Here is a 19,088-nt window from a genome sequence, read left to right as displayed (position 1 = left end):
TAGGAAACATAAATTAACCCCACAAAGAGATGCCACTTCATGTCTACTGCTAAGTCACTTCAGTCGTGTCCGACTCTGTGCGAGCCTATAGACGGCAGCCTACCAGGCTCCCCCATCCCTGGGATTCTCTAGGCAAGAATACTGGAGTAGGTTGCCATGTCCTTCTCCAATGCACAAAAGTGAAAAGTGAAAGTGAAGTCGCTCAGTCGTGTCCAACTTGTAGTGACCCCATGGACTGCAGCCTACCAGGCTCCTCCGTCCATGGGATTTTCCAGGCAAGAGTACTGGAGTGGGGTGCCACTGCCTTCTCCATCATGTCTACTAGAACAGTAAAATTTAAAAAGACTTACTACTGTATCAAGTGTTGGCAAGGTTAAAGAGAAAAACTCACACATTCCTGATGGGAACACAGAACACAAAAGAAACTTAGGAATACAGTTAAACCATTTCTTACAAAGTTAAACATGGAGTTATCACATGATTCAGTAATTCCAGTTCTAGGTTTCTACTTAAGAGAAACAAAAATGTATGCCACACAAAAACTTACACATAAATGTTCATAGCAGCATTATTCAGATTAGCTGAAAATTGGAAACAATCCAAATGTCCATTCGGAGAAGGCGATGGCACCCCACTCCAGTACTCTTGCCTGGAAAATCCCATGGACGGAAGAGCCTGGTAGGCTGCAGTCCATGGGGCCGCACAGAGTCGGACACGACTGAAGTGACTTAGCAGCAGCAGCAAATGTCCATTAACTGGTAAATGGATAAAGAAAATAACTACTATTTGGCAATAAAGGACTAACCCAAGACAGTCTTTTCAACAAATGGTGCCAGGAAAATAGAATATCCATGCAAAATAACGAAGCTGAACCCTTTACCTTATACCACGTGCAAAAATTAACTGAAAATGGATCGAAGACCTAAACAAAAGAGCTAAAACTACAAAACTTCTAGGAGGAAACACATGGCAAAAGATAAAAATACTTAATATCTAGAATATATAAAGAACTCCTACAACTCAACAAACAATTTAATCCAAAAATAGGCAAAGGACTTGAATAGACGTTATTTCCAAAGAAGGTATACCCAAGCATGGCCAATAAGCACATGAAAAGATGCTAATCATTTAGCATGATTAGTGCTGAAAACATCACTAATAATTAAGAAATGCAAATCAAAACCAGAATGAGATACCACTTCATACCATTAAGATGGCTATTCTCAAAAAACCAGTACATTTTGCTGAGGATGTGGAGTAATTGGAAGTCTTCTGCATTGGTGGTAGGAATGTAAAATGGTACAGCCTCTGTGGAAAAGTTTGGCAGCTTCTCAAAAAGTTAAATATAGGATTACTTATGATCCAGCAATTCCACTTCTGGGTATATACCCAAAATATTTGAAAGCAAAAACTAGAACAGATATTTACAATGTTTATACCAGCATTACACAATAGCCAAAAGGTAGAAACACTCCAGTGTTCTTGCCTGGAGAATCCCAGGGACGGGGTAGCCTGGTGGGCTGCCGTCTATGGGGTCACACAGAGTCGGACACGACTGCCCCGACTTAGCAGCAGCAGCAGAAACAACCCAATGGCCGTGGATGGATAAAAAAACAAAAATGTGATAAACATACATACAATGCAATATTATTGCCTTGAAAAGGAATGAAATTCTCATATATGCTACTAGATGAATGAACCTTGAAGACATTATGCTAAGTGAAATGGGTCAGACACAAAGGATAAACACTGTTTGATTCCACTTAGATTAAAAAAGGCATGGGGTGGGGGGTGCGGAGGATGGTGGAGAAAAGAAGGGAAAAAAAGAAGAGGCAAAAAAAAAAAAAAAAGAAAGGGAAGGGCCAAGCTAATGACACACATTGCTACATGGATATACCTCACAAAAACAACCTAGGTGAAAGAAGCCAAACTCAAAACACCATGTATTTAATGATTGAATTTATATCAAATGCTGAGAAAGAACAATCTACAGAGAAGAGAGCAGGCTATTGGTTGGTCACCCAGGACTGGGGATGGAAATAAGACCTGTTTAGAAACACTCAAAGAATCTTTTTGGAGTGATAGAAATGTTCTAAAACTGGAACGTCCAGCTAATCTAGACAAGATTAGCTTTAGTATTTAACTTTTTTGATGATACAATATTTGATATAAAATACATGCAGCCTATTTCCCTATCTGTAACTTACTCAGAAGCTTATATGACTTTGGTTCATAGATAGATTCTTTATACACCCGGATGCAAAAATGAACACAAGGTTCTGGCTAACATTAAGGAGATTATTAGCATTTTAAATCTCTCAGATGAAGTGCGTTCACACTTTGCCTAATCATCCTCTTATACAACCAGGTTTCATGCTTTTATTATATGTGAGGAATTCAACAGCTATGAAATTCAAAACTAACCACACATGGAAAACTACCTTAATTTTTCCTATATTTCAATCTTTTATCTTCTTACATTCTAGGGATGCTAAAATGTTCTGTATCTTTTTAGGCAGGTTCCAAAAAACTGTCAGAACTACATCTTTGAAAACATTAGTCTTTGCCAAGTTGTTGTCGTTGTTGTTGTTTCTTGAACCTCATGGCATGCAGATTCTTAGTTCTCTAACCAAGGATGGAACCCACGCCCCCCTGCCCTTGAAGTAGAGTCCTAACCATTGGACCGCCAGGGAATTCCCTCAGGCAACAGGTTTTTTTTTTGTTTTTTTTTTTAATCTATTTTTTAAATTTTATTTTATTTTTAAACTTTACAATATTGTATTGGTTTTGCCAAATATCGAAATTAATCCGCCACAGGTATACATGTGTTCCCCATCCTGAACCCTCCTCCCTCCTCCCTCCCCATACCATCCCTCTGGGTCGTCCTAGTGCACCAGTCCCAAGCATCCAGTATTGTGCATCGAACCTGGACTGGCGACTCGTTCCATATATGATATTATACGTATTTCAATGCCATTCGCCCAAATCATCCCACCCTCTCCCTCTCCCACAGAGTCCAAAAGACTGTTCTATACATCAGTGTCTCTTTTGCTGTCTCGTATACAGGGGTATGGTTACCATCTTTCTAAATTCCACATATATGTGTTAGTATACTGTATTGGTGTTTTTCTTTCTGGCTTACTTCACTCTGTATAATAGGCTCCAGTTTCATCCACCTCATTAGAACTGATTCAAATATATTCTTTTTAATGGCTGAGTAATACTCCATTGTGTATATGTACCACAGCTTTCTTATCCATTTATCTGTTGATGGACATCTAGGTTGCTTCCATGTCCTGGCTACTATAAACAGTGCTGCGATGAACATTGGGGTACACATGTCTCTTTCAATCCTGGTTTCCTCAGTGTGTATGCCCAGCAGTGGGATTGCTGGATCATAAGGCAGTTCTATTTCCAGTTTTTTAAGGAATCTCCACACTGTTCTCCATAGTGGCTGTACTAGTTTGCATTCCCACCAACAGTGTAAGAGGGTTCCCTTTTCTCCACACCCTCTCCAGCATTTATTGCTTGTAGACTTTTGGATCGCAGCCATTCTGACAGGCAACAGGTTTTGAGTTTGTCTTAGAAGGAAGGACTGCTAACAGCTCAGAATGGTGTGTGGGGGGAGGAGGAAGGGGCCGGGGAGACGCATTAGTAAGCAGGGGTTAGCCTAGAAGTCACATGGCTGGGTGGTAAAAAGGGACTTTGATATGGCAAACTTCAGTTCAAAGTATGCTAGCCACTCACAAGCTAAGGCAACCCTAGACAAATTATTAATAGGAAGTGTTTCTAAATCATCTCACTTGTTAAATGAAGGTAACAATACTTCCCCCTCTTAAGGTTGTTGGGTAACTACCTCAGAGAACCCTTAGGACAGAATCAGCTGGTAAAAAATTCAAAAGGTGATAAGAAATCACTATAGAACTTTAAGCAGAGACAGACGTGAATGAACAGTGAAGAATGTATTATAGAGAGCCAAAACTAAAAGTGAAGATCAGTCAGGGTACTGTTTTAGTAATCTAAGAAACCAAACTGTCATGTGTGCTAAAACAGTGAAGAAAAAAAGGATTGATTCCAGAGTTACTATGGATTTTAAATCGATGGGAAGTTGTGGCTAACTGGGAAGAAAAGAAGGAAGGCTCAGAGCGACATTTGGGTTCTGACATGCATGGTTATACCACCGCACATTTGAGAGTAGGGGAAAAGGTCTTGAAGGACACTGCTGGGGAGGACAAAATAAGCCCCTTAGCTTTGATGAGTTTAACACAGGTGTGGAAGAAACATTCATGGAGCGTTCGATGAACAGGAGTCTTAGGTGCAAACAAAAAATCTGTATTTAAGACACTAATCTCAGAACCATTAATATATAAAGATGTTAACTGATGATATGGGACTGGAGATTATCTCAGAAGTATAGAGTAAGAATAGTGTTAAGGTCAGAATCCTATGAAATTCCAATACTTAAAAGCTGTAATGAGGAAACAGCAAGGATAGATCTCAAAAACAAAAGGAAGCCCAGGCACCTCACTAAACTTAGGGGAGGAGTCTCAAGAAGTAAAGCGTAGTCAATATACTAAGTTCTGCTAAGAAATCACGGACCTACCAAAAACGTGGGAGTAGGAGAAGTAACCAAGGTGCTTATTTGTGGAGGAAAAAAATGGGTATAAGGATAGAAAGATCTGTTCGCTTCTACAAAAACAGTACTAACCATAATGTTTTGAGTTCATTTTTTTTCTAACAATATACAAAAACACAGAAAATCAGATTCAGCCAAAGAGGTTAATATACATTATCAGTTAATAAATAAGCATTTTCAAGTTACAAAAACAAAAAAAAACTCCTAAAACATTTACCTACTTTTATAAAGAAGCCATAAAGGGAAACCATTGCAAAACTGTAAAGTCCCCTTTTACACAAAGAGACATTGTAACTACTAAGCCACAGTTTCAAGGCTCTTTCACATTTTACCAACTTTCTGTCCATTAACCTTTTTCCTCTGTCATTAAGAAAAAGAAATCAATACATTCTCCCTGAATGAAGACTAACAACAGACACTGAATGTATTTAATATCCTTCCTCTAAATCACTTTTTTCTTTCACTCTAAAAGAATAAAATAGAATTACTGCTACTGTTATCTGGTCTCAATATTAGGTCATTTAGAGATTCTTCTCCCCCTAGAAAATTGGCCTCTACCCTCGGAATGAAACTAATGTACTAAAAGGATACTCCTTAGTTCAAACTGTCCACCAGAAATCAGCAGTAGAAGTACAGAAGAGAAACAATGCAAGATTATCTGTTCTGAAAAGCATTGCAAGCAGATTCTCCACTGTCTGAGCCACCAGGGAAGCCCAACGTTCTAATGTTACCAGAGTACTAGGAGAGGAGGTAAATCTTTATCTTGCCTACTCACTAAAATATAATCTATAGCCAAATTTGAAATGACTTTCACTAAAACTGTTATATTTACAATTACCTTCATCTCTACCTGGCAGCAATAAGATGAATCAGTTAAGAAAATTAAATACATTTTCTTAAATTCAGAACAAAGGAAATATGATACAAATGTTTAAGCACCAACATAAATTTTAAATATTTAGGTGAAACAATTGTTCTACTCATGAATCAAGTATTTAGATTATCTGTATAAAATCCTGACACACCTAGCAAACTTAAATGGAGAAAATGTATTTCACAACAACTGCTTCATTAATTAAAAGTCATCAGTTTTAATTTTTTTCTCATCCATTTCAAATGTTAAGAAAACCAAAATATCTGGGGGGAAAAAGTCACTCCTAAGCCACAACAAACAAAACAGACATGAAAAAAAACTTCCCCCATAAATATACCAAAAGCCAAAGATTTAAGTTTATCAGCAAAAATTTACAGAAAGTAAATTATTTAAACTGAAAAATGAGCTGAACTATTTAATTCAAGATTATGCATACATGCTTAACTACTGGCTCCACCAGTGAATTAGAACTTAACCCATGACTTATCACTGACTCCTATTTATAAATTAGATTTTTTTAATGTCTTATAGAATTTTGCTTTAAAATAACTTTTTAAAAAAGTTTATTCTGGAACATGAGTTAACAAGGTCACATCCTGACAATCCTAGCCTATTCTATTTAACAGACTAGCTGCCAAGCACATACACAATGCGGTAGTTATTGCCAAAGAATGCTCTTAAAGACAAACGGGAAGAACACAGGACTAGTAACACACTATGTGTACATAAAGTCATCTTACCTTCAACTGAAAACCCAACGAACACTAGAAAAGTGCTAATATTTTAAAACCTGGATTTATAACATAGATCTATGTTTCTATATTGTACTTAAAAAACCAGAAATGCACAAAGTGACAAAGGCTATTCATATCTGTTCAGAGTAAAGTTAAGTATTACAGCTCCCTCTCTAAAAATGTTTCTGATGTTTTTCTTAGAAGAAAATCCTCTGATATGTGCTACCAGAAGAAACATGTACTGAGGAAAACTTGTGTGAGCAACAATTCCAATGTAAAACATTAAGCCCTGTACTTAACTGATAGCAACACACACAATACAACCAACAAAGATATAATTGCTCACTTAAATAGGCAAAAATTCTCCCAATTTTCTTCAGCTGATTTTAATGTCCAGAAAATGGATTCAGATTCATCTACATCTTAGAAAACGGAATTTAAAATAGCCTATTAGTTTAGGCAAAAACTAATCAACAAGTCAGACACCTTCAGAGGCACACTTTAATGAGAACACTTAGGGGCTACCCATTAGAGAAATTTTGAAGCACATTTTTCTGGTGGCAATATAAACTGGAATAACCTTTTTAAAAAGCAATTTGGCTACTGAAGTGTTTATAGCCTTTGATCTAGGTAAGCCCACTCAAGGGGATTTTCCCAAAAGAAACACAGAAGAAAATATCTTGAAATTTACACAAAGAGGTTTATTCAGCAATACCATTTAAAATGGTGAAAAATTAGGAACAATCTAAATGTAAAACAGGCAAAAAACTAGGTAGATTAAGGTCCTATTAACCTAAGACAATTCTATAGCAAATGAAATGAAAACAATTTTAATAATAAATGATACAGTTTGATAAAAAATAGAAAACTGTCTTTATTCACAATTATGGGAAAAATATAAGAATATGGTAAGGTACAGAATAGAACAGGGAAATAAATAAGACCATCTCACAACGCTCTTGTGGATATTTGGGTGACTTTTCTTGATTTTATTACATAGTATTGCTTATGCAATAGATGGAGCAGAAAGCATTAATTTAAAACCTTTTGCGTGATCTGAAAGAAGCAGCATAGTAAATACAAGTATACTGACTGAAATGCTTAGGTGGCATTTGGGCCAATTATTCAAATTATTCTATACCTTAATTTCTATGAGATCAAAGAGCAACAATATAAAAACAAGGGCCTCTAAAGGAAACTTCTGGTACTGAAACATAGTACAATTATTTCTTAAGTAAGAAATGTCAATAGATTCATAGACACTTTTTAAGTTTTGGCAGCCTATCTATACTTCTTAAAAATATAAATTCATTCATTTGCTGTTTCAAAAGGGTGTTGGTTGCTACGTCCACCTTGAAAGAAATGAAGTTTGAAAGGAGGACAAAGTTTTACCTTGTTCTATATAAAATGAATCTATGATCTTTTAAAAAAGCAAAACTAAAATTATGAGCATACTAAAAAGCACCAACACATTGGTAGATATAAAATACACTGAAGTTTAAAAAGAGGGGATGTATGCTGGGGATAAAAAAAAAAAAATTAACAGTTGGCATTTCAATTCTTTAAAAAGGACACATTTAAACCTACTACATATATCTGTCTTTTAGCAACTTCACATCTTAAGTTTAAGGAAAATGACATAAACAGACCTTCTCCTCAAGATGTCATTTATAAAAACTGACAAATGACTCTTCAAACATCCAATCCGAGAGAAAAGACTGTTACTGGAGATGGTTTTTATGCAAGTATTTTTTAATGACACTTAAATTCTGAATTAAAAATAATGATAAAAGAAAGTCAAGTTTGATTCTCTGAACACCTATTTCCTGTCCAAACAGCCCTTTTGTTCTGCTTCCCTGCTTAATTTTAATGTTCAGTTTGCATCAGAAAATACCAACAATGACAAAAGCTAGCATACACAGAAGCACAAAGGAGCAAAAGTGTAAAATAAAGGATCATTAAAAGATTAGAACAAAAATCCTACCAACAAAACCTCCACAATTTTCTGTTTGCTTCACCTCAGATTAACTTCACTTGAAGCTGTACTCCAAAGCAACCAAACCTGAATACCAAGCTCCACCTTCTCCAATTCTAGTGGCTGAAGAGTCAAATCTCCTCCCTGTTAGTGAAACTGATAATTGTGATTGGATACGGCTAATATCCATTATTTTAAAGAACTTTTCCTTGCTAGCAGGTTAGGTTAAACATACTAAAACCCCCTGGATAAGCTGGTTTCTTAAAGAAACAGTAGGTAATGTTTCAGTTTTCCCATCATATACTATTTGCTTACTCTTTTGTCTAGGTAAAAAATAAATAAACCAAGTAACAGCAATGAAAATCTCACAGAAGAAGTGTTAATTTGCAGTTCAGTGACCAAGTGTTTAAAATACAATGCCTTCAAATGAAATTATTTGATTTTTTTTTTTTTTTTAACAGAGCCTGAGAGTGAAGTTATGCTTTATAAAGCCAAGATTCCTTTTTCAATAGAGTTCACATTTGGTATGAAAATTCTAAAAAAAAAAAAAAAAAAGAAAATTCTAAAACAGCAACAGAAATCCACCGCAAAAATTTTGCTAATGAGAACAAAATAGTATTTTCTCTAAGACTTAACTGTATCTTAAATGAAAATACATAGCACTAAAATATTGAATGCAAAAATTTCTAAGATATCAAATACAACATCACAAGAATAGAGTAAAATTTTCAGTGACATCAGACTGATACTTCTATTTAAAACTGAAGAAAAATGAGGCAAATATTATTTCTATGTCACCACACTTACAGGTCTGATGTCATGTTTTGCAAGGTTAATGCTTATCCATTGCAAAAACAAGGAGAAGACAACTTGTTCTAATGAACATGTTCAAGTATAAACTTCAGGATGGTTCAAGTCATTCTCTTTTTTAGTTTTTTTTAAAAGAAAAGTGGACACTATTTTGCATCCTACTGAGATATTACTCTAAGGTGGCACAGTAACCCTAAGGGAGAGCTGAAGGGTATCCTCCTCTTAAAATATAAGTTACATTAAATGTTATTTTTACTACAGAGATTCTAAAGAGATTCTGACTTTTGAACAAAGATCTTTGGTCACTTTGTACATTACAAAATTTGCTGTATTTTAAATTTTGCTGTATGCTTAAATTAGAACCGTTTACGTTTTTAGGATTGATCCATTAACTATTACTCTGACATTCATCATTATCTGATTGAATGACAAATTTAAAGAGTATTCACCTCTACCAAAATTGACTAACTTATAAAAAACTCAAAATTAAAACAAATCAGAGTAGCTCCTTCTTAAAATATATTTTCAGTTACTTTACATAAGAACTTTTCATTTAAATTTCATTTTCTGAGTTAAAAATCTTGCAAGCATTTTTTCCTCAAAGAAAATTCATCCATTAAAACAATATTTTCTGAGTTAAAAATCTTGCAAGCATTTTTCCTCAAAGAAAATTCATACATTAAAACAACATAAAGCCAACAAACTTATTTTGAATACAACGGGAAGTCTTTGTAAGAAACTGAAAATGCACATAATTGCAACTAGACATGAATATGGAGTAATACCCCACAGAAGCCCAAACAGCTGCATAATCTATTATGCCTTTTAAGTGGACAAATTGAAAGAGCCAATTCACAGAGGTCCAGTCCCAAGATCCTTTGCAAGGATTCACAGCTTTGAATGCCCAGTACTTCACAAGTCAAGTTCAGGTTTTCTTCCCACTGTGTGGACACATGTAAAAAGACCCTGGGAGTAGAAGAGGTACAGGAGCAGACAGTAGAAAAAATACACAATTTGAGTTACAGCATCAAACTTGAGTTACATCATAAAACAAGTTTCAGATGGCCAAAATTTTATAGGGTTATAGAAAAAGAGACAGCAAACATTTTACTTTTAAAATTTGGCAAACATAAAATTAGTATTCAGCTATGGGAACCAAATGAAACCTTTGTTCTAACATCAATTTTTCACATCAAAGTTTAACTATTTGTGTACAACAAAGACGTAGAACATACACTAATCTAACACCAAAATCCCCTCCATTTATAACCAAAAGAAAATATAGATGGAAATATAGACTGAACTATTCCAGATGGTTCAAAGACCTCCAGGACCTATTTAAAAGAACTGCAAGTTGATAAATATCATTTTAGGTGGCTTACAGATTAAAAGTAAGAGCATTTTATTCCTCTTCTAAATCCGCAATAGAAGAAAACAACAGAAAAAATAACTAAAAAGAGAGCGATACCACAACTGAGGTTATCTGAAAGTAACTCTGCTTCCTGGGAACAGGGAGGCAGCAAAAGGGTCAAGGCTTCCTCAAGGCTCCCTGATTGCTTGTGACATCACTTTTCCAACATCAAGTATTCAAAGGGTGTACTCTTTGTGAGAGTTCAGAGGTTTTCACAAATCTATCAACTGAAAACAGTTTAGAAGAGACCGAGCCACTAAACAACTTGGTCTCATTTCACTTACTATTAAAAAGACCCTATATAAAAAGGCAATACCTAGACTTTTAGGAATAACCTTTGGTACGTTCAGAGCAGGGGGAAAACTTCCACGGAATTTTCAGGGACTGAGAATGGCTCAAAATATTCTTCCTACAACAGAAATTATTCCTTGGCAGTAATATCCCTGAGTGCTACAGGTAGTTAAGGCAACAGCTGGTGAAATAGTTGGTGACAATAGCAAAACATGACTAGGATCACTAAGGATAAAGTCTGAAAACCATCAACTGATGGAGGAAAAAAATATTTAAGAAATATTTCCCTGACAAATACACAGTGTCTACAGAAGTGAGGTTATGTATTTGAGTTTGCAACTCCTGATGACTATCTTCTCATTAAGAGAAAAAAATACAAAGTGAGTATGGGGGAGAAGGAGGGGGGCAGTGAGGGTCCATTCAGGAGAATACAAAACACAAAGGAAACATTTAGGAAGTAAACAGGTAAAAAAGCATAAACCAAGCTGAAAAAGAGATATCTTTCTGTAAGACAGTAAATTGTTCTAAGTCCAAAGAAACAGACAAGGTCACCAATAAATGTAAATTAAAAAGGAACAGGGATCATAATATGGAGACGAAAGTATAAGTAAAAGAAAAGCATTCATAGTCCTCAATTATTTAGATTTAATAGTCATGAATTTTCATGTGCCAAACAACACACAATCGATCATCTAAGTTAACTGCTACACAAAGAAAAATGACAGAAAACAGGTTGGCAGACTTTAAATTCCCTCTCTGGTTAGCAGCCTAAAGCCAGAAAAACATAACCAAAAGATGAATGATACACAGCAATTATTTAATAAGGACAGTTCTTTATTTAGCTATCAAAAGAAAAGCTTCTTTTCTCAACAGTCACAGGAAAAAAATTTTAAATTACAGTCCAGAAGAAAACCAACAATTTTAAAAAGCAAAAGTTGAATAGGTAATGTTTTCTACCTACTGAAAAGCTTATTCATTCATCAAACATTTTGAACACCTACTATGTATATGCTGGGCACCACTGGCTGCTGTGAACGCCATAGTGAACTGTCCCTCCATTGTAGAAACTTACGATCTAGAGTCAGACCAGTGCTGACCACCTAGAAAATAATGTGAGTCCCATGCAATCTTCAACTTTCTGGTAGCCACATTAAAACACTACAATAAAGTTAAATTAACTGTCATAAATATTTTCTGTAACAGGAAATATGTAAAGTAGCATTACTTCAATATATAATCAATATCTTAAAAATTGAGCTCTTTTCCCTTTTTTGTGCTAGAAATCAAGCTTATATTTCATACTTACTGCACATCTCAATTCAGACTTGCCATATTTCAATAGCCAGATATGGCTACTTAAATACTGTAGCTTTTAGCCACATAATTATTCAGAAATTAATATAAATTTTCATTACTGCACAAGACTCTTTATCTCTGCTGTCCACTGTAATAGCCACTAGTTGCATATGGATACTGAGCACCTGAAATGTGACTAGTAAAACTGAGGATATGAATATTTTACATTATTTAATTTTAATTTAAATAGCCACAAGTGGCTAGTAACTACAAGATTGAAAAGTACAGCTCTAGGAGAAAAAGACTGCTAAAACAAATCACATGCATTTAATGAATTGCAGTTGTTACAAGTATTTACAAAAGAAATGTCCAATGGGAAATGGGAAATTAATAAATATAACCAACAGAGAACTTAACCTGTTTTGCCAGCATTAAGGGTTAATTTATCAAAGGAAATCACAATTTAGCAAATGCGGACAGCCTATGCAAATATCCTGAGTGGGAGGAAAGTGAAAATACAGTAGAAATAATGAAGTAAAGTACCAAGGAGCAAAATAATCCAGCTTATTTGTAAGTGACCAATTTGGATCACAGACTATAAATAGGATAGGAAGGTGGTGAAGCGGAAGCAGCCTTAGCACTTGGAAATAAGTCTTGCAATAAAGTCTGCCCCACTCTCTTCACTCAGTAAACTCCAGCCATTCCAATCTCCGGTCACCTCCTAAATTGAGCCAGGTTCTTTTTGTCCCCTTTACTCGGGAAACTTGCCCCAGTATTTTTCAGATCTTAGAAGTCAGAATCACAGTTCCAAAATTTCTATTCCATACAGGGTTTGAGGCAGTAATCCAACTGGAGGATATGGCGTGGAGGGGGTGGGACAGGGACTTGAACCTGTTTGCAAGACAATTTTTACAAAACATGTTTACAGAACTAATTCAGTGTGTCACTTTTTTTTTTTTTTTTTTTAAACGTTGTGACAGACTGGGGAAGTTAAGAAAACTTCCAAAACACACACCATCACTAACTTTAAACGTTACATTCTCAGAACATCCCAACTAGCACCTTCCAATCTCTATCAGCACACCCTACTTCTCTCCTTCCCAGCAGTTGTCATCTGAAAACTCTACGCAGTGGTCTGTTAACAGCCTAGCTCTTCCAACGGACAGTAAACTCCATGACAGCAAAGATCCTGTATTATTCATCTCTGTCTCCTCAACACTTAGCACAATGCCCAAGTAGCATAGAGGAACAGCTGAATGAAAATTGCCAACAACAACAAAAAAGAAAACTGCAACAGCAGGGATTTTAATAAAGATATTACAGGTTAAATGTAAAGGAAAAAATACCTAAACTAGGCTCAAAGGAAAACTTAATGGCATTAAATTTTTTTCATTATACAACATAAAACATTAAGTAGAAATAACAGTATTTTCTAAATTAAAAAATTCAAGACCAAAAACAACCTGAAGACCCTAAGGAATCAACTAAAAACTTGAGGACTAACAAAGCAACAACTAAAAATTGTAGGGGGAGTTGGGGGAAGAGGATGGTAAAACTTAACAATAACAAAAGGAAAACACATTATTACTCCCAGTTACTAAAACAATGTGCACTGACTGGTACTGAATAAAAGCTAAAAAGAACCAAACATAAATGTATTTAGTATATGACAAAGGCAGCTTTATTTGAAGGCAAAAGAAAAAGTTTTCTTTTATGGGCCTAAAATAACGGATTAACTACTAAGGAAAACTAAGGACAATTTTTTCACTTTACATATTATGTCAAAATAAATCTTGGATGAACAGAAGAGAGAGATGTGAAAAATGAAACCACAAAGAACTAGAAGAAAACAGTTATCTGGGTAGGATAGTTTATCAACTATGAAAGTAGAAGCTGTAAAAACAATGTTATTAACCTAAACTTCTTAAAAGACAAAAACTTTTAATTATTAAAAAAGTAAACAAAAGGCTAATGAAGAGCAAGGGAAAATGTTAGTAGGATGAGTCAAAGGGTGGCTATCCTAAATATAAACACCACTCCAATGAGCCAAAGACAAACCAGAAGATGTCCAGAACCTATACCTCTATTCATTATCATAACTCACTAAGAAATAAATTATAAATTTATGAAAAGAAAGAAAAAATATCATTTCTGGTAAAGATAGAGAGGAAATGTGTACTCTCTCATATTTTTCATCGAACTTCATACAGGTTTGGTCAACTTATACTGCAATGTTAGTCAAACTTTTAAGATAAAATTTGTCAGTATTCATTAGTAAAAAAAATGTTCATATACTTTAAGCAATTTTAAGACGGCTGAACCCTAAAGAAATAAGAAATACATAGTAAGATGTAGCTCTTAAGATGTTCTTCACACATTGTAATAGTGAAAAAAAGGATAAAGAAGCAAGTTATAAACAATAAGTGACTAGTTAAATTAACAGTACTTTCATAAAATGAAACGCCATGTACCTTTTAAAAATCTTATTTTCAATATATAGGGACCTAACAGTAAAGCTGTTTTTCCCAGTAGTCACGTATGGATGTGAGAGTTGGGACTATAAAGAAAGCTGAGCGCCAAAGAATTGATGCTTTTGAACTGTGTGGTGCTGAAGAAGACTCTTGAGAGTCCCTTGGACTGCAAGGAGATCCAACCAGTCCATCCTAAAGGAAATTAGTCCTGAATATTCATTGGAAGAACTGATGTTGAAGCTGAAACTCCAATACTTTGGCCACCTGATGTGAAGAACTGATTCATTTGAAAAGACTCTGATGCTGGGAAAGATTAAAAAAAAAAGCAGGAGGAGAAGGGGACGCAGAGGATGAGATGGTTGGATGGCATCACCGACTCAATGGACATGAGTTTGAGTAAACTTCGGGAGTTGGTGATGGACAGGGAGGCCTGGTGTGCTGCAGTCCATGGGGTCGCAAAGAGTCAGGCACGACTGAGCGACTGAACTGAACAGTAAAGCTGAGGAAATCCTTGCCCATAAGCAGTTTACTTCAAGCAGGGGATACAGACAATAACCAGATAAATCACTTCAGATGCTAGGTTCTCAAAGGACACAAAGAAGGTAACACAGCCAGCTGACAGGGAAAGTGATCTGAGATGGCGTCTCATAAGGAGTGACATTTGAGCAAAACACGACTGGGTGTTCAGGCAGAAAACAATTTTAAGAAAACTAAGCTTGGCATACGGCACTGCTGGGGGTACAGGAGTCAGGGTGAGCAGCATAAGATAAGCCTGTGAGGCTGATAGGCCCAACAGTCTAGATCAGCCACAAACAAGGCCTGCCCAAGAGGTACCTTAAACGGAAAACACACAACCAATGGTGAAGACGGTCTGAAAAAAGATAAGTAAAATATATCCCATTAGTAATTTCTTACACTGACTACTTGCTGAATCACAGTATTTTGGGTTAAAAAATATTTCACCTGTTTCTCTTTGTAAATGTGGCTATTAGAAAATGTTTAACTACTTATGTGGTTCCCATTTGTAGCTCCTATTGTATTTTCATTGGACACTGTTGGTCAAGAGTATTAAAAAATCTGGATTTGTTTTGAGTCTGAGAATAAGATAATCTAATTTACACATTGAAACGATTGTTCTGCACAGGAAAGGGAGAGAACCTTGAAGCAAAGATACCATCGAGGTGACTACCACCACCATACCATGTACAACAAAGGTGTTGAGATGGATCATATTTGGTTTAAGTTTTGAACACAGAAGCAGCCTAGTACTGCTTAGAATTCAACGTTTAATTGTTTAGGATAAGAAAAGCAAAAACAGAGAGACTGGTAGGATACCTGCCAAAATATTAATAATTACTCATTCTTTGTTAACTTTTCTGATGGTTTAGGGGAAAAAAAAGCTGCCCTCGTAATGAAATACAAAACTGAGGTTTGTTTTTGTTTTTTTAAAGCAAGATAAAATAGTCCTATCAAAACAAAGCCTCCTGACAACTTGTCTGCAGGTTGCGTGCACTGTTCTTAAAAAACAAAAAACACCACTTCTCATGTCTATAAAAAAGTTTATTCAAAGATATACATAAACTCTTATTACTTATATACACACCATTTTCAGGAAGTTAATACTGCTTCATAATTTATCTTTGCATTGCTGTTCACACAATAAATCCCAAATCTGAGGCGGGGGGCAGGGTGGCATAAAAAGTACTTAATTGTGTGTTGCTAACATATCCTGATCAATACTCACCACACACCTTTCTCAAAAGTGTTCCAAAGGACACAACCAATGTAATTTCAGAGAATAATACCTTGGCCCTAATCATTTTCCTTAAAAGCTCTGTCATTTGATAGGTGCTTCACTTAACTAAAGTCTGCGTAACTGATAGGATAAACTCAGAACAGGTTTCTTTTACACGTGTACTGGCACAAGAGAAGTTTTAAGAAACTTGCCAGAGATTAAAAGGTGGGAAAGGGAACCCCAGAAAAGTGATTTATTTTATACCCAATCAAGTGTTTTTTTCTACTGTATTTACATTTTTGCAGTGAAAAGTTTGACAGTAAATAGTGCCAGACTTCTTAGCATGGGATTTCCAAGGACAAGATTCATTCGGATTGACAGGAATCCTGGTTTCTCATGCAGATGTTCAAAAACTATGAACCAATTACTATGGATATGAATTTGCCATCAAAAGATAAAAGAGAATCCTAAAATTTTTCATTTATTTCCAGTATTTCGATGTGTTTTACTCCTGAGTACCTAAAATGTCCCAATGAAATCTGCATGCACTCTAAAGCAACTCTTGCACTTGTGTACCAGGAGCCAGGAAACAAGAAATGTTCATGGGACACAGCTGGTGACAGCAAAACAGAATCAAAGCCATAGGCTAAAGGCCCATGAGTCGTGGAAGATTAACACAGTATTAATCTTTATATTAACAGAGCAATGAAACCAGTGAACTACAGCCACATATTCTTTTTATAAAAAGCTCAAAAGAAAAACAAACTAAACACACAGTCTGAGCACACAGACATTATGTTGTGAAACGCAAGGGGTGGTAAACAAAATACACTAGACTGAAATGATTACCTCGGTAAGGACAGGCAGAGGTGTAAGACAGATAAGAAACTCATAAACATACGCAACTTTTGGTAATATTCCAACTTTTGGTTTGGAGATGGAAATCATGGATTTTTATTACATTTTTATCTCTTTATACTCTATTGTGTACAGCATACTTTAATACTGTGTTGTGTGTGTTCATACCTTTGTGGTATTAAATACACTTTGAATACTTTGCTTAAAAAGCTGTAATTAACATACAATAAACTGCATATACTTAAATGTGTAAAATGTGATCTGTTTTGACACAGGAAATTAAATCATCACAATTGAGATAACAAGCCAACAACCCCGAAATTCTCCTCCTGTACACTTCTGCAATCCCTATTTCCCTTAAATACATTTTAAAACGTAAAAGAAAAAAAAGTTTAAAAGATAATCTGTTTGGGAAATATAAATGTGCATATTCTGCAGAAAGAAAACATTTTCCCTTGAAGCCCTGGACTAAGGGTAACTCGGCAAAATGTCCTAAAATTGGTAACATAAATATTACGTAACTAACCTTAAAAGTCTATGGGATTTTACATTAAAAAAACAAATTCCGAATTTGATTTGACAGACGACTTTAAACCTCTTGCTCGGAGCATTAAATCATTAATAACGAACCAGTTGTTTTAACCACCAAACAACTGTGTGTAACTTCTTCACACTGCTGAACTAATCTGAGTGTGAAGATAAATCATCGCAGCGTCTTAATCGGGTGGTTGATTTGGCAAAACTTTCTACATAAAAGTTAAAATCATCTCAGACGCATTATTCTTCTTTGTTTACGTAGTTAGACGGCAACGTGAAAACACTACTCCAGAGGAAAATCGAGAAATTCTGAGTCCACCCAACAAAAGCAGAGGAAAGAGAGGACCACCCCCCCCCCGACCCCCTTTCCTTGTCTGACTTGCTAGACTTTCCCCCTGGCCGGTGGCTGGAAACACGGCAGGTGAAAAATCCTTCCAAGAAGGGCTCGGGCTGGGAGGCGTGAGGCGAGGAACTTGACCCGGGCCGGTGACAGGGACGCGCCAGAGGGCGCCCGGGGTCCCTCCAGCCCCCGCCCGCCAACTGCTCGGAATCGGAGGACAGCGGCGGCTCCCCACACCCCCGAGGCCTGGGGGCAATGGGGAGGGGGGGTCTCACCTCGGCGCGCCGCCCCCGCCCCCAGCGGGAAGCCCAGGACCTCGAGGGCCCGCCGCGCGTCCGAGGGAGTCCGCTGCACCTCGGCCCCTGCCCCCGGGGCCAGGAAGCCCCTCACCCCTCAGCAAAAGCCCGGCCCGGGCCTGCGGCCGGCCCACCACCTGCTGCGCCCGCCGGCTGCCCTCCGCTTCCTGCTCCCCTGGGCCGGGAGGGGCCGGGGGCGGGCCTGGCGTCGCCCGAGCCGGTGGGGGAAGGGAGCGGGAGGGGGAAGGGAAGCGCCGGTCGCCGGGGCCCCACGGGCCCCACTCCTCACCTGGCGGCGGCTCCCTCCGCCTGACGCGCTGCCTGCCGCCGCCGGTCGCCGCCGGTGAATGGGGACAGGTGAGGCCGCCAAACCCCTGGTAGCTCCGGCCCCGCCGCCGCCGGCCCCTCCGTCCGCTGTTTATTAAACTTTTCTGTTTGGTTGTTCGGCCTGTGACGCGACTACGGGGCAGAGCTCCGCGATTGGCTGGCGCCCGGCGCTGACGCGGCAACCCCCGCCCGCAGCCTAATTATTACCGGCCGGGGCGGAGCCGCAGGCCGCAGCCGGCGAAGAGGGGCGGGGCCAGGGCTCGGAGCAAGCTGCGATTGGCTGGAGCGTACGCAGAGGCGGGGCGAAGCGAGGGGAGACGCTCCTCCGGCCTCTCCGCCTCCACTGTCCTTCCTCCGCTGGGGCTTCCTCCCGGTGGTAGCGGGGCCGACAACAGGAGGGCGTTTCCTGGGGTCTAGAGGAGAGTCATCGAGTCTGGGGCGGTAGGTTCAGGTCCCTCTGCTACCTCGAAGGCGGCTGCATGTTCCTGTGCCGGATC

At 37.6% G+C, this 19,088-nt stretch overlaps 1 protein-coding gene across 2 annotated transcripts in view; it reads right to left on the bottom strand.

Annotated features, from left to right (window-relative positions):
- ZFAND6 (zinc finger AN1-type containing 6) overlaps positions 1–18,710 on the bottom strand; it is a 54,818-nt gene extending 36,108 nt beyond the window's left edge. Inside the window, exon 1 of one of the 2 annotated variants that reach the window (XM_070358417.1) lies at positions 18,554–18,710. The gene's annotated coding sequence lies outside the window, so the exon portion shown is untranslated. The remainder of the gene's footprint in view (positions 1–18,553) is intronic. The other variant, XM_070358418.1, reaches the window with a different exon arrangement.
- Positions 18,711–19,088: the final 378 nt, after the last annotated feature.

Source organism: Bos mutus, chromosome 21 (assembly GCF_027580195.1).
Source record: "Bos mutus isolate GX-2022 chromosome 21, NWIPB_WYAK_1.1, whole genome shotgun sequence".
NCBI classification, from domain to species: domain Eukaryota; kingdom Metazoa; phylum Chordata; class Mammalia; order Artiodactyla; family Bovidae; genus Bos; species Bos mutus.
Note: the sequence above shows the minus strand (reverse complement) of the source record. Positions and strands in the feature narration are given on the sequence as shown.